Here is a 12,299-nt window from a genome sequence, read left to right as displayed (position 1 = left end):
AGAGATTATATGCTAAATGATGTCAATTAAAGAGAAGCACATGCAATATGTGATATATTTGTCCCTTATGTCTTGGACACCAAAAACTCTATTTAGTCATGCACATCATATTTGGTACACACAAGGCATGACATGACAAGAGATATTCTTATTAATTCATAAATTAGAAAAATGAGAGAAGTACCGTTCGCCGAAGAATAATGAGCACATGTTTGCTGCCGGACCCATTCATTCCTATTTTGGGAGTCAAAAACAGTACTTTTCCAAGCAAGCTCTCATTTTATCTCATAGTTTCATACAAGCATGAAAACATCACAAAATAGCAAGATATACAAGCTGAAAACGGCAAAAAATTTCAGAATTGTGACCTGGATTTCAGAATTTTCTTGGGGAAAAAAGGTAACACATTTTGGCACAAAATTTTACAGATATGTAGTTCATCAAGTATAGAACGTACACGAAAATTTTCATGCCAATCCAAGGTCTAAAAGTATTTTTCCCGAAATTTTTTCCAACATTGCTCCAGGCAGAAAAATAATTGACAGCACACTGCCAAAACTTTAATTTTTTTTTTCTGGAATCACCAAAGCATATTTTTAACAAAATATTTTTGCAGACATCAAATACCACGAGTCTAGATTCTCCAGAAAAAATTCCATGCCAAAAGGAGCTCAAGAAGTATTTTTCACGAATTTAATTTTTAAACTGCGCCGATCAGAATTTTCAGGCAGTGATTTGTGTAAAAAAAATCACAATTTGTTTGCTTCAGGCAAATCAACATGATGTGAGTCAATTTTGACTTTTGGAGAAAATCATAGCATTAGAAATAGAAAATGCAAACTTCATTCATGAGCCAATAGGCACCTTAAAGATCAATCCCATTTGAGGTCTTTCAGACCTTATTAGAAAATAGTCCAATCATGGCCAAAAATATTGTCATGTATGGAAGATTTAAAACTCAGAGAGTTTATTCCAAAAAAAATTCTAAGTTGTTTTTGTTTCTTATAAAAAAAAACAATGATATTCAAAACACTTAGTATAATTGCTCTTGGTTTACCTTCTGGGCAACACTATATTAAAAATTTGACACTATTATTTTGTCTAAATACAAAGATTTGAGATCTTCAATGATCTAGACTCATGACAAATAATCAGCATAACCGAGTATCAACACAATAAATAGACTTTTGAACTCGGATTATGTAAATTATCATAGTACAATTATCGTATAATTAGTACTAAGGATTTGCCTTCCGGGCAAAGCTATATTTGAAAACAGCCTATAGCTTCATGTATAAAGTGTGAGATACATCTCAATATGCATGACACATATCAAATAATTGACAGTTTTTTAACAATTAATAGTCGATAAAGACATGTGTTCAAGAAAATATGGTGTCACATGCACATAGTAATCCACCTGCAAAATATTAGCGACCATAGCATCTACAGGGGTGTTATTTGCCTTAGGCGAAGCAGGTTGCTTCCCTTTCACCAAATTGGTCTTAGTGCATTCCTCCATGTAGTGCTCTTGGCTAAAACAATTAGTACATAACCAGGGAAGCACTTCAAATTCCACTAATTTGGAAAAAAGTTCGCCATTTGGCATCATGACAGGGATTTCATCCACAAGATGGTAAGAAGAATCAATTTCAATTGGCACACGGGTATAGTCATGGCCACATTTTGCAGCCAAATTACCATAACCATGCTGGTTAGAAACAGAAGAGGGATAACCAGAGCCACAAAACCCCATTAAAAAACTTGCAAAAGGGGCCCTCATATAATTGTAAAAATATGGTCATTCTTCCAAAATTGACATCAGAATGGCAATTGAGAGGAGAATTTAACAACATACACTGTAATGCATGTCTAATTAAAAAAATTTATCCATGGTTCAACACATAGATTTATGGTATATATACAACACACTCAAGTTCCAGTTAAGATCCCTGTTTAATTAGCATCCTCTTCAAGAGAAAGTAGCAGCAAATGATCACATACTGATAGGTGCATATATATACTCAAGCAGATATTCATATCTACAAATATACTTTTTATGGAAATATGCACATTCATGATTGAAGAACTGAAGTACTAAAGATATAAGATACTTAGCTTCATCCTCCAAAGTCATAGTCCAAACACGAACGCGAACGGCGAGCCTATTACGAGCTGCCACTCCGCCTACTCCCGTCTACGACCGTCGAATGCTGACTCTGTCGTCTCTAGGCGATTAAGACAACAACGAGCCTAGGGAGAAGGGTAATCAAGGAACGGGTAATCTCCCGTCAACCATGACGGCCAAAACAGAGGGCTCATGTGGTGTCACGACTAAGGCTGACGACGGGTTGTTTCCTGCCACTGTAAATTGAGCAACATCACAAGGCCCACCGGCATCACCACCATCCCTTTCTCTGTCAGGTCTCTCTATTCGCCGGTGGCCTGAAGCGGGTGGAGGGAACGATCATCATCGATCTTCATCTACAAAAACCAACCTGCCGTGGACGAAGCTTCAATAGCCGAACCCTGGATCGCGATTTGAGAGATCGCAAACTGATGATTGCGATGATGTTGTTGGATGTTGCCGGACCTTCATCGCCAGCCTAAAGCCGACGGATCGCGATGGAGATAAACGGACGCCTCTACGACTCAAGTCTGCAAGGATGTCGCGAACATGATCCAAGTCTTGTTCGATCGAGTCTGAAAGCAATCGACCCCTTTCCATAACCGTCTCAATGAGGCGGAACCTTTGAGCCGAACAAATCGCCGGAAAAAGGTGGTCGTCGGTGTCGGAAAAAGAATTGATGTGTCGTCGATCGAAACCACAGTTGGCTAGAGCACGGGCTGATAACGTGTTAAAATAAAAACAGAATGGAGAGAAAAGAGAGAAAAGGGGAATATCTTATTCATCATCTCTCATTATATCCTTATACATCATATATATAATTTATACAAAATGACTGTTATAACAGTTACAAATCAAGTAATCAATGCCATAATAATGTCCATAAATAAAGATTTATAACAATAGAGAGTTTGTTGAGGGATTTTGGTTAGGCTTCTTAAATTGGGCCTTCATTTTCATTCCAAAACACAACTTGAAGACTAGAAGATTTGAGAACTCTTTGAAGGATTTGAAGGCATCGAAGAATACTTGAAGATTGAAGAGCATTCTTGATTGAAGATTGAAGGCAACTTGAAGCCATTGCAGGTACTTTGAAGGAAATTTGAATCCATTGCAGGTACTTTGAAACCTTGCAGGGTTGATAGTCTCGAAACTTGACGTTTGCTGTTGAAGATCACGGCAATTGAATCCCGGAAGCTACGCCGTTTGAATCCCGGAGGCTACGCTATTTGAATCCCGGAGGCTACGCTATTTGAATCCCGGAGGCACTTCAGTAGATAACGTTAGTGAAGAATCAGAGGACTACACAGATATTTTGTACCCGCACATTTAATTATATGCACACTGTAAACTGATTTTGTGAAATATATACAGAGTTTACTTTTTTGTGTTTACAGATTTTGGCCCGCCCAGTGGGACTACTCTGTCTCTCATCTCTTCATTGTTAATTCGCGAGCTCTATAAGGAAGGTATCCAAATGGCATAAAGAAATCCCTCTTTCAAGATAACCTACGCTCAGGCTACCCGCTCCAAGGCATCCGTGGCACCCCGTATTTTCCTAAATATTTATATTAAATATAAATATTTTCCAAATAAAACTATCTATCTATGATTTAAATATTTTACTAAAAACGTATATATGTAATATGTATATATATACCTAATTGTTTTAAAAACGGGCTCGTGTCTATTTATTATTATGGACCAGTATTTTACTACCTAAATGCCTTAAGTCCAAAAATAATTTTTAGCCTAGAAGTTTATTTGTTATCCTAGCCCAAAATATAATTATTTATTATATATTATATAAGTCTTAAACCCAACTAGTCAAGCCCATAGATATATATAGTATAATCTTGAAATCTTGCACCTTAACCCAACCCAAGCATTAAAACCCAACCTTTTATTTTGAGTGTAGCCAAACCATTACTTTAAACCCTACCATTTATATATATTAGATACATATGATATATGTATTTACGTATGTGTTGTAACCAGCTCCAGACAAGAATCCTCAACCCTAACTTTCTTCCATTTCTCAAAGCTCACTCTACCTATCTCTTTTCTCCACCCTTATCTCTCCCTCAAGCCAGAAGAAGATTAGCAGCATCGTCTCCTCCCTCTCGTTTCTAGCAGTCGGCGTCGGCAAGTAGAGTAGCAAGGGAGGTCAACCGTAGTAGTGTGTAGCTGTGGCGATGGGTCGAGCTGCGGCCTTTGTTTCCTCTCCCCTTGATCGACGTCGGCGACGGAGCAGTCCGGCAGCGGTCTCCTTTCCTTCTCCGGCAGAGCGACGACGGCGGCGGAGCTTTGTTGGAAGCAGCGGGCAGAACGGCGGGTGGTGAACCCCCGAGCAACCACCCGCTGCCACCCTCGTCATGAAGCAACGGCGACTGTCGTTACTCTCCGGCGATGCGGCGCTAACGGCGTTGGGTGGTCTTCCGGCATGGCTGAATAGGGCGGAGGAGGTGGTAGGCAGTGTCGTCGGCGGTTGGTGAGGTTGGTGGTGTGCGACTCTGCCAGCGTGAAGAAGCTGAGGTGAGTTGTTGTTTTAGTTGGTTAGGTAGTGTTAAGTAAGATTATTGTTAATTAAGAGTTAACTAAAGAGGTTTTAGTCTAGTGGTAAGGTTGTGTTTAGCATTAGGTTTGGCCAGGGTTTCAATCAGTTTTTAGTTTTATTCTTATAAGCTTGGATATTAGCTTAATCATTAGTTTAATAATATTGTGATTATTTTAACAAAGAGATTCCTAGCTTAGATGGCAAGGATATAGTTAATCTTAAGATATGTTAGGGTTTAAATTCCTTTATAGTTTAATTAGTTTTGATTAGCATATTTGTTATTAAACTGAAGGTCCGATTTGATTCGCAGGATCCCTTTTTGATAGATTGGCTTATCAGTTGAGCCTAGCCTAAGATTGGCGTTGGTTTTGGATTGCTAAACTAAGGAGGTAACCCATGCTCTACAAAACCTATTTTATACTTGCTATGATGATTCTTGATGTTCTTGACATTCATGAGTGAAATGATGCATATTCTTGTGTTTATGCATGTTAGAGCTTGTATCTAGGGTTCATAAATGCTATTCTTTGAGCTATTCTTGTTGTTTAAGTTCCTTTGATGATTGATGTGAGATTTTGGGTGTTTTGGACTTGAACTTGGCATTTGTTACATTTTTCCCCGAAGGGAATTATTCCTCCCAGGTAGTGTACCCGCGGGCGGAACAGCGGGCGGTGTGCCTACCGCCGTTCCACCCGCGAGGAACAAAGATGAAGGGTGGCAGGGGGAGCCACGGGTGACTGCCTACCTGTGGTTCTACCTGCTGGTACAGGTAAAGGGGGGTGGCGGGTGGTTGTACACCCACCGTTCCGCCCACTGGTACGTGATGCTTTGGCCTCCATTTTGTTGAACCGTTGTGCAATTGTGTGTCCTAAGTAACCATGAAAGGATTATGAGTCTTGAATCATGTTTAAAGGTCCAACCTTGTGATTCGTTGGATTAATGTGAAGTCTTTGATGTTCGTTTGAACCGTTATGATTATCCTATTGATTTGCATGCTAGTTACGATGTTTTCGGTACTAGTATGTGTATGTTCATTCATTCTCAATGAAGATTGGTAACTTGTATTCACCAATCATTGTAATCTTTGGATTGAAGTCTATCGTTATTATGATATCGTATTGAATGTTCCTTTCATGTCTCTCCTTGAAGTCTTTCGACTGAATCCTTTGTTGTGATCTTGTACATATGTTGTACTCTATTGATTGATCCTTGATTGGGCTATTGATGAGCCTCAACCCTCTATGTCAATGACTATGTGTTATGATGAAAAGCTGGCGGATATGAGCTGCGTGCTCAAATGATTAGCGGTATACTATCACGTGATTAGTACTGTATTATTACGACATTGCAATGTCTATGAAAAATAGGCGGAATAAAGCAGGCGGATGAAGCAGGCGGGGAGCAATGGCTCCGGAGGGATAAGCTTGGTGGATTACAGGGTGGCCTGGAGGTACAGGTTAGAACTGTTATAAGGATTGAGAGGTGTAAGGTTGGAACATGGTATAAGGATGGGAAATGGTCATTGGTTGCGATCTTTGACTTTCATTTGCTATGAGCATGTATTGATGTTATCCTTCATGTTATGATGTTACCTTGATTGATATTGATGATCATATGTTGTTGATGATTCCATTGTTCTTATCGTTGTGTTGATCTCTTGATTTATCGTATGATGGTCGGTTGATTGAGAATGTTCCATGATGAGTCTTATGTTGTTTCTATTCCTCGTTTTAAAAGACTATATAATATGTATTCCAAGTCTCAAATGCTTTTCTTATAGCTATATTATATCGTACTCAACGAGTAGTGGTGGGTTACTTAGCATTATTCGCTAACGGGTGATACCCAATATATTTTTCAGGTGCAATGTAGTTGAGCCGAGAGTGCGATAGTGGAGCCCGATACACTAGTTTCATTCTTATAGCTTAGTGGTAGTTCGGCCTGCGAGCCTTGAACTGTAGACTTTTGGATAGTGCTTTTGTAAAGCCTGTGCAACTAGGTTGGGAACTTAGTTGTGGCATAGCACTCCCATACTCATTTGTTTAGCTTCCGCGTAGTTTTAATTAAATGGTTAGATGTTGCCTTATTTCTTAAGTTTTAAAGGTTTTAAATTATGCCTAAAATCGGGGGTGTTACAGTTGGTATCAGAGCCTAGGTTGAGCCTAGGATATTAAGAGTTGGACTATAAGAATCTAGGTCGGAGCCTAGGATACTTGGTGAAGCCTTTAAGTATTTAAGTACCTAAGTGTAGGATTCGTAGGACGCGCGGTGAGGATGTGAGTTACCTTTTGTTACCTGTGTAGTTCTCTTATCTTGTTCTCTTGTTAGCGTTAGTAGTTGTGGCTGTTGGCTCGTTTGGTGCGCAACTTCTGGGTAAGTTGCTTCGTTTTGGTTCTGCTAAAGTCTTGGCTAAGACTGCAAATAAGAGAAGGAGAACTTGGATGTACGTGGACGCAAATAAGTGGAGTGGTGGTGTTTGCATCTGGACACTCGGTCAACCTGAAGAAGATGGACTGCTTTACTCGCGATCAGAATCAGCTACAACAATCTTCGTTCGAGCAAGTGGCGCCGTCTCTTGTACAACATCGTTACCAGGTCTACGCTAACCCCAGAGTTGAAGTCAAAGTTCTGCGCAACTGAAGTCCGATAAGAAGCAAAGACGTCGACTAGAGTTTGAAGATCAAGACTTGAAGACCCTCACTCACGAGGGAAGGTCAAGAGCAATAGTGGACCCGCCTGGAAGAAGTCAACTCACGTTAAGTGGTCATGCTTGGATCAACGAAATGGAGGCCTTCGAAGGTTAAAAGTATAACACCCTCGATTTTTCGCATAATTTAAAACTTAAATATAAAGATAAGTCTAATCATTAAATTAAAGCTTAGCGGAAGCTAACAATAAAGTATGAGGGATTTACGCCACATCTATTTAACTATAGATGCACAGGCTAGAATCTAAACCAAAAACCAACATAAGTTAATATCCAATAATTCTAGGCTCACAGGCCACAAGTCTAGAACAACAAAAAGGAAAGGTACGCTATCTAAACCTTCCACTAGCGCGCTCTCAACGATCTATTCAACACCTGAAAACACAAGGGTAGCACCCGTCAGCGAATAATGCTGATAACCCACCAATATGCATTGAGTACAATATTATATAGATATAGAGAAAAGCATTTGAGACTTAGAATACATTATATATAGTCTTTAAAACAAGGAATAGAGACATCATAAGACTCATCATCGTTCACTCTCAAATAAAGACCAACATCAATGGTTACTCAATAGATAAATAAGAACGACAGAAGTAACATGCTTAACAACAAGATACATCATACGATAATCAATCAAGGGACAACATTAATCATACTCATAAGCCATGAGAGACAAGATTCACATTCAATGATACTTTTCAAGTTCCAACCTTATGCCCTGTTCCAAACTTATGGCTATCCCTAACCTTATCTCAGTTCCAACCATTACCTCCTAGTGCCACCCTGTACACCAAGTCCAACCTTATTCCTCCGGAGCCTGTACATTGCTCCCCGCCTGCATCCGCCAGCTTGCCACCGAGCGTAGACATTCGTAATGTCATTAATCATTTAGTACTAATCACGTGATAGTATACCTCCAACATGTGAGCAAAGCTCAATAACATTACCACCAATCTCATGAAATTCACATAATAATTGTCATAGAGGATTGAGGTTCATCAATAGCCCAATCAAGTATCAATAAACAGGTACCTCATATGTACAAGATCATATCAAGAAATTCAATCGATAGATTTCAATGAAAGACACGAATCAACAATCAAACAACGATACAACAACGATACACTTTAATCCAAAGATTACCATGATTGGCAACACAAGTTGCCAAACCTCGTTGGGAACGAATGAACAACCACATACTAACATTAACAACAACATAACTAGCATGTATATCAAAAGGGCAAACATAACGGTTCAATCGAACATCAACGATTTCACATCAATCCAATGAATCACAAGGTTGGACCATAAACACGATTAAAGACTCATAATCCTATCATGGATACTTAGGACACCGTTCTAGACGTACGAAACATCAAAGGAGACACATAAGTGCACAACGATTCAACAACACGGAGGCCAAAGCATCATGTACCAGTGGGCGGAATGGTGGGTGGACAACCACCCACCACGCTCCCTTACAGGTACCAGCGGGTGGAACCACGGGTGGGCCTCCACCCACGGCTCTGCCCGCTGGTAACCACCATACCACCCGCGGGTGGACAGCCACCCGCTGTTCCGCCCGGGGGTACATGCCTGTACCCACATATTTCATTTCGGGGAAAAACATCAACATTACCAAGTTCAAGTCCAAAACACCCAAAACCTCACATTCAACAAGTAAATTATTTGAACACATGAATAGCTCAAAGAATAGCATTCATGAACCCTAGATACAAGCTCTAAACATGCATAAACACAAGATTATGCATCGAATCACTCATGAACATCAAGAACATCAATAGAGTAGCAAGAATCATCATAACAAGTATAAAATAGGTTTTGTAGAGCATGGGTTACCTTTGTAGTCGAAGAAACACTTCCTTTTTACCTCCTAGACCTCTCCTTGAAGCTCTTCCTCAACAAAGTTTTCTCAACACAACCAAACCACACAAAGAAAACCAACACTTAGATAAAGATTAGGTAAAACCCACTAAAAGCACTATCTAAGCTAAGTTCTTAACCTTCCTAGAGTCTTGAAGGTGGATAGGTGGAATCTTGGAGAACTTTCTTGCAAGGTTGAAGGAGGATTTGGTTGGCTTGGAGAGTAAGCTTGACTTTTAGAGAGAAGGTAGAGAGTCTAGTGTTTTCTTGCCAAATGTAGGAAATGAAGTGTAGTCTTGTTAGGTTAAGGCTTGAATGCCAAGTAAGGGTGAAATGACTAGTATGCTCTCCCTTATTAAAATGGTTAGGAAGACAACAAAAGGCTAGGTACAACCTATAAAGCTCAAGGTATTTTCTTTTGACTAAACCAATTGACCAAGGAATTGGTCAATTTAAGTCCTTCGACTTTTAATTAAGGAATTGGAAGGGAAATTCACAAGGAAGGTTTGGAATTAATTACATAATTAATTCCATTTAAGAATTGGATTTTCGGGGTGTCACACTTTCCCCCCTAACATGAAGCTTCGTCCCCGAAGCTTGGGTGCAACGAGGTTCAACAACAATTACAGTTGGCTTTCAAAACGTGTGACAAGTTTTAAAGATAGGTAGCAATCAAGGTTTTAAGGCAACAAAGATTCCACCAAGCAAACACCACTACTAAGCTAAAAGTACCCAACTAAACCAAGATCTAATCTATACCACAACCTTTAGCACACAACTTACTAAACTAGCTTACTCCTAAGGTTTCAACAAACTAGGTCTAGAGTTACCAACAGAAACAAACAAGGGTTGAAGAAGGGTTACCTCACTCTTCGTCTTGAGAGGAGTCACCATCTGAGTCTTCCGTAGCTTCCTTGTCCGAGTCTAAAACTTCATCGACTCTGTCCCTACTCGAACTAGCTTCCAAGACGGTTAACCTTTGGTTCACGGAGGCAAACTGAGTCTTCGTAAAAGAGAAACGTTCCTCAATGAGCCGGTTTTGCTTTCGCAAAAGAGCTACCACACGCTCATCTGTGGTCATGGAATCATGCTCCTCTTTGATCCGTACCTCCTTCCTCCAGGCATCCTCCTCACTATCAGGGTCACTAGGAGTCTCCTCTCACCTGTAGATTTCTTAGCTACTTCCTACAAAGTGATGTACTCATAGTCTTCAACTTGGAATAGGTGGCAACTTCGGAGATTCTGGGCATCGAAGACCATCTTTCCCACAGGCTTAGCCACTGACTGGCCCACATCTACCCCTTTGCTCTTCAGAATACAACTCAAAACCATACCATAAGGCAGACTCTTACGGTTGTGGCCAACGCAGTAGTCCATGTGTTTGAGCATCAAGGCCGACAAGTTGAAATTCACCTTGTGTTTCAGAAAATATGCAAAAGTGCACTCCAAATTCCCCACATCCTTGCTCTTGTTGTTATTGAGCAACAAACTGTCAGTCACCAACATTACCAAAATCCTTTGTTTACCGGATAACCACTTTTTTTCCGGCCTCGTGGCCTGAGTAAAACCACCCTCTCTCCCCAACAAGTATCTCAAATGATCCTTGTGGCCCAACTCTCTCGTTTCAATCCAAGTTTCCCTATTGTACTCTGAAACTCCGGTTGGAGTCAACTTAAAGAGTTTGGCCGAACGACTTTCATTCAAAGAAATCTTGATACCCATCACTTTAGAGGTGATTTCTAACTTGATCACATTCTTGGTAACACTCATATGGTGATAAAACTCTTTCACCAACTCCGGGTAGGTCTCACACTTAATTGTCAAAAATAAATCCAACAATCCTTGAAAATTAAGCAAGTCCAAGATAGCATTAGAGAAAAACTCAAGTTCAAAAGCCTTACCTTCCAACACCGAGTAGTGGGCATCCACCCAGTCTACCTTCTTGAGGATATTTGTTCTTCTCGGCATTGCACAAAAACCCAAACCACGGTAGAAACTTAAACTCTTTTGTTTTTCTTTTGTTCGATCTTCCCGACGAACCTACAGCGGCACGGCGGCGGTATGCGGAGGCGGTGGGGTCGGCGATGGGTGGCGAGTGCAGTGGCGGGCGGTGGCTAGGAGGTTTCTCGCTGGTTTCCTCGGTTCGAAGCAGTGGGCTGGGGGGTGGGGTTTCTACTTGGCTGAACGGCGGGTGGGGAGGGAGGAAAGAAGAAGAAAAGATTTTAAGTGGGATTTTTAGGCTAGGGTTTGGGAGGAGAAAAGGTGAAAAGGAATTAAGGTTAAATAAAGTTTAAGAAACACAATTAGCTTGGATGGTTTAAAGGTTGGGTCGCCAAACCAAAGACTTGGGTTCAAAACTCCTTAAAGATGAAAAAACTACCTTGGGGTTTTAAGGTTTTCCTAAAAAACTAGCTTTTACTACACTTAAGGTGAAACTAAAGATTCTAAATTAAACTTATTAGCTAGGTCCCTTTTTATTATTTATGTTTTTACTACTGAGGCTAGCAAACCTTAAAGGAATTAACTAGGTGAGGTTTTCATAAAAACTAGCTTTTATTACACTTAAGGTGAAACTAAAGATTCTAAATTAAAATTATTAGCTAGGTCCCTTTTTATTATTTATGTTTTTACTATTGTGGCTAGCAAACATTAAAGGAATTAACTAGGTGATCTAAGGAAATCTACCCAAAACGAAAGGCTTAGAGAAAGAAACGTAAGAGAACGAAACTAAAAGGTAAGGAGATAGGCCCGGGGAAAGATACCTACGGACTCATCTTCAACCAGATCCTCAACTTTGGCTTGGGACCAGCTCATCACAAACACTCTTCCTTGGGCGCGGTCCCGATCTTCCTGAAGGTGCACTCGCGTAACCCCGATTGTTTCCACCTCCTGATTGACCCGGAACTGGTGGCCTTGCACTAGCGGGGTGTTAGGGTGGTACTCCTAGTTCAGCCGGGTAGGGACAAACACGGGACGTGTGTCCTCTTCTTCCACGTTTGAAGTATTGAATCAGATTT

This window comes from Ipomoea nil, unplaced genomic scaffold (genome assembly GCF_001879475.1).
Source record: "Ipomoea nil cultivar Tokyo-kokei standard unplaced genomic scaffold, Asagao_1.1 scaffold2781, whole genome shotgun sequence".
Classification (NCBI taxonomy): Eukaryota; Viridiplantae; Streptophyta; class Magnoliopsida; order Solanales; family Convolvulaceae; genus Ipomoea; species Ipomoea nil.
This window is presented reverse-complemented; position numbering follows the sequence as displayed.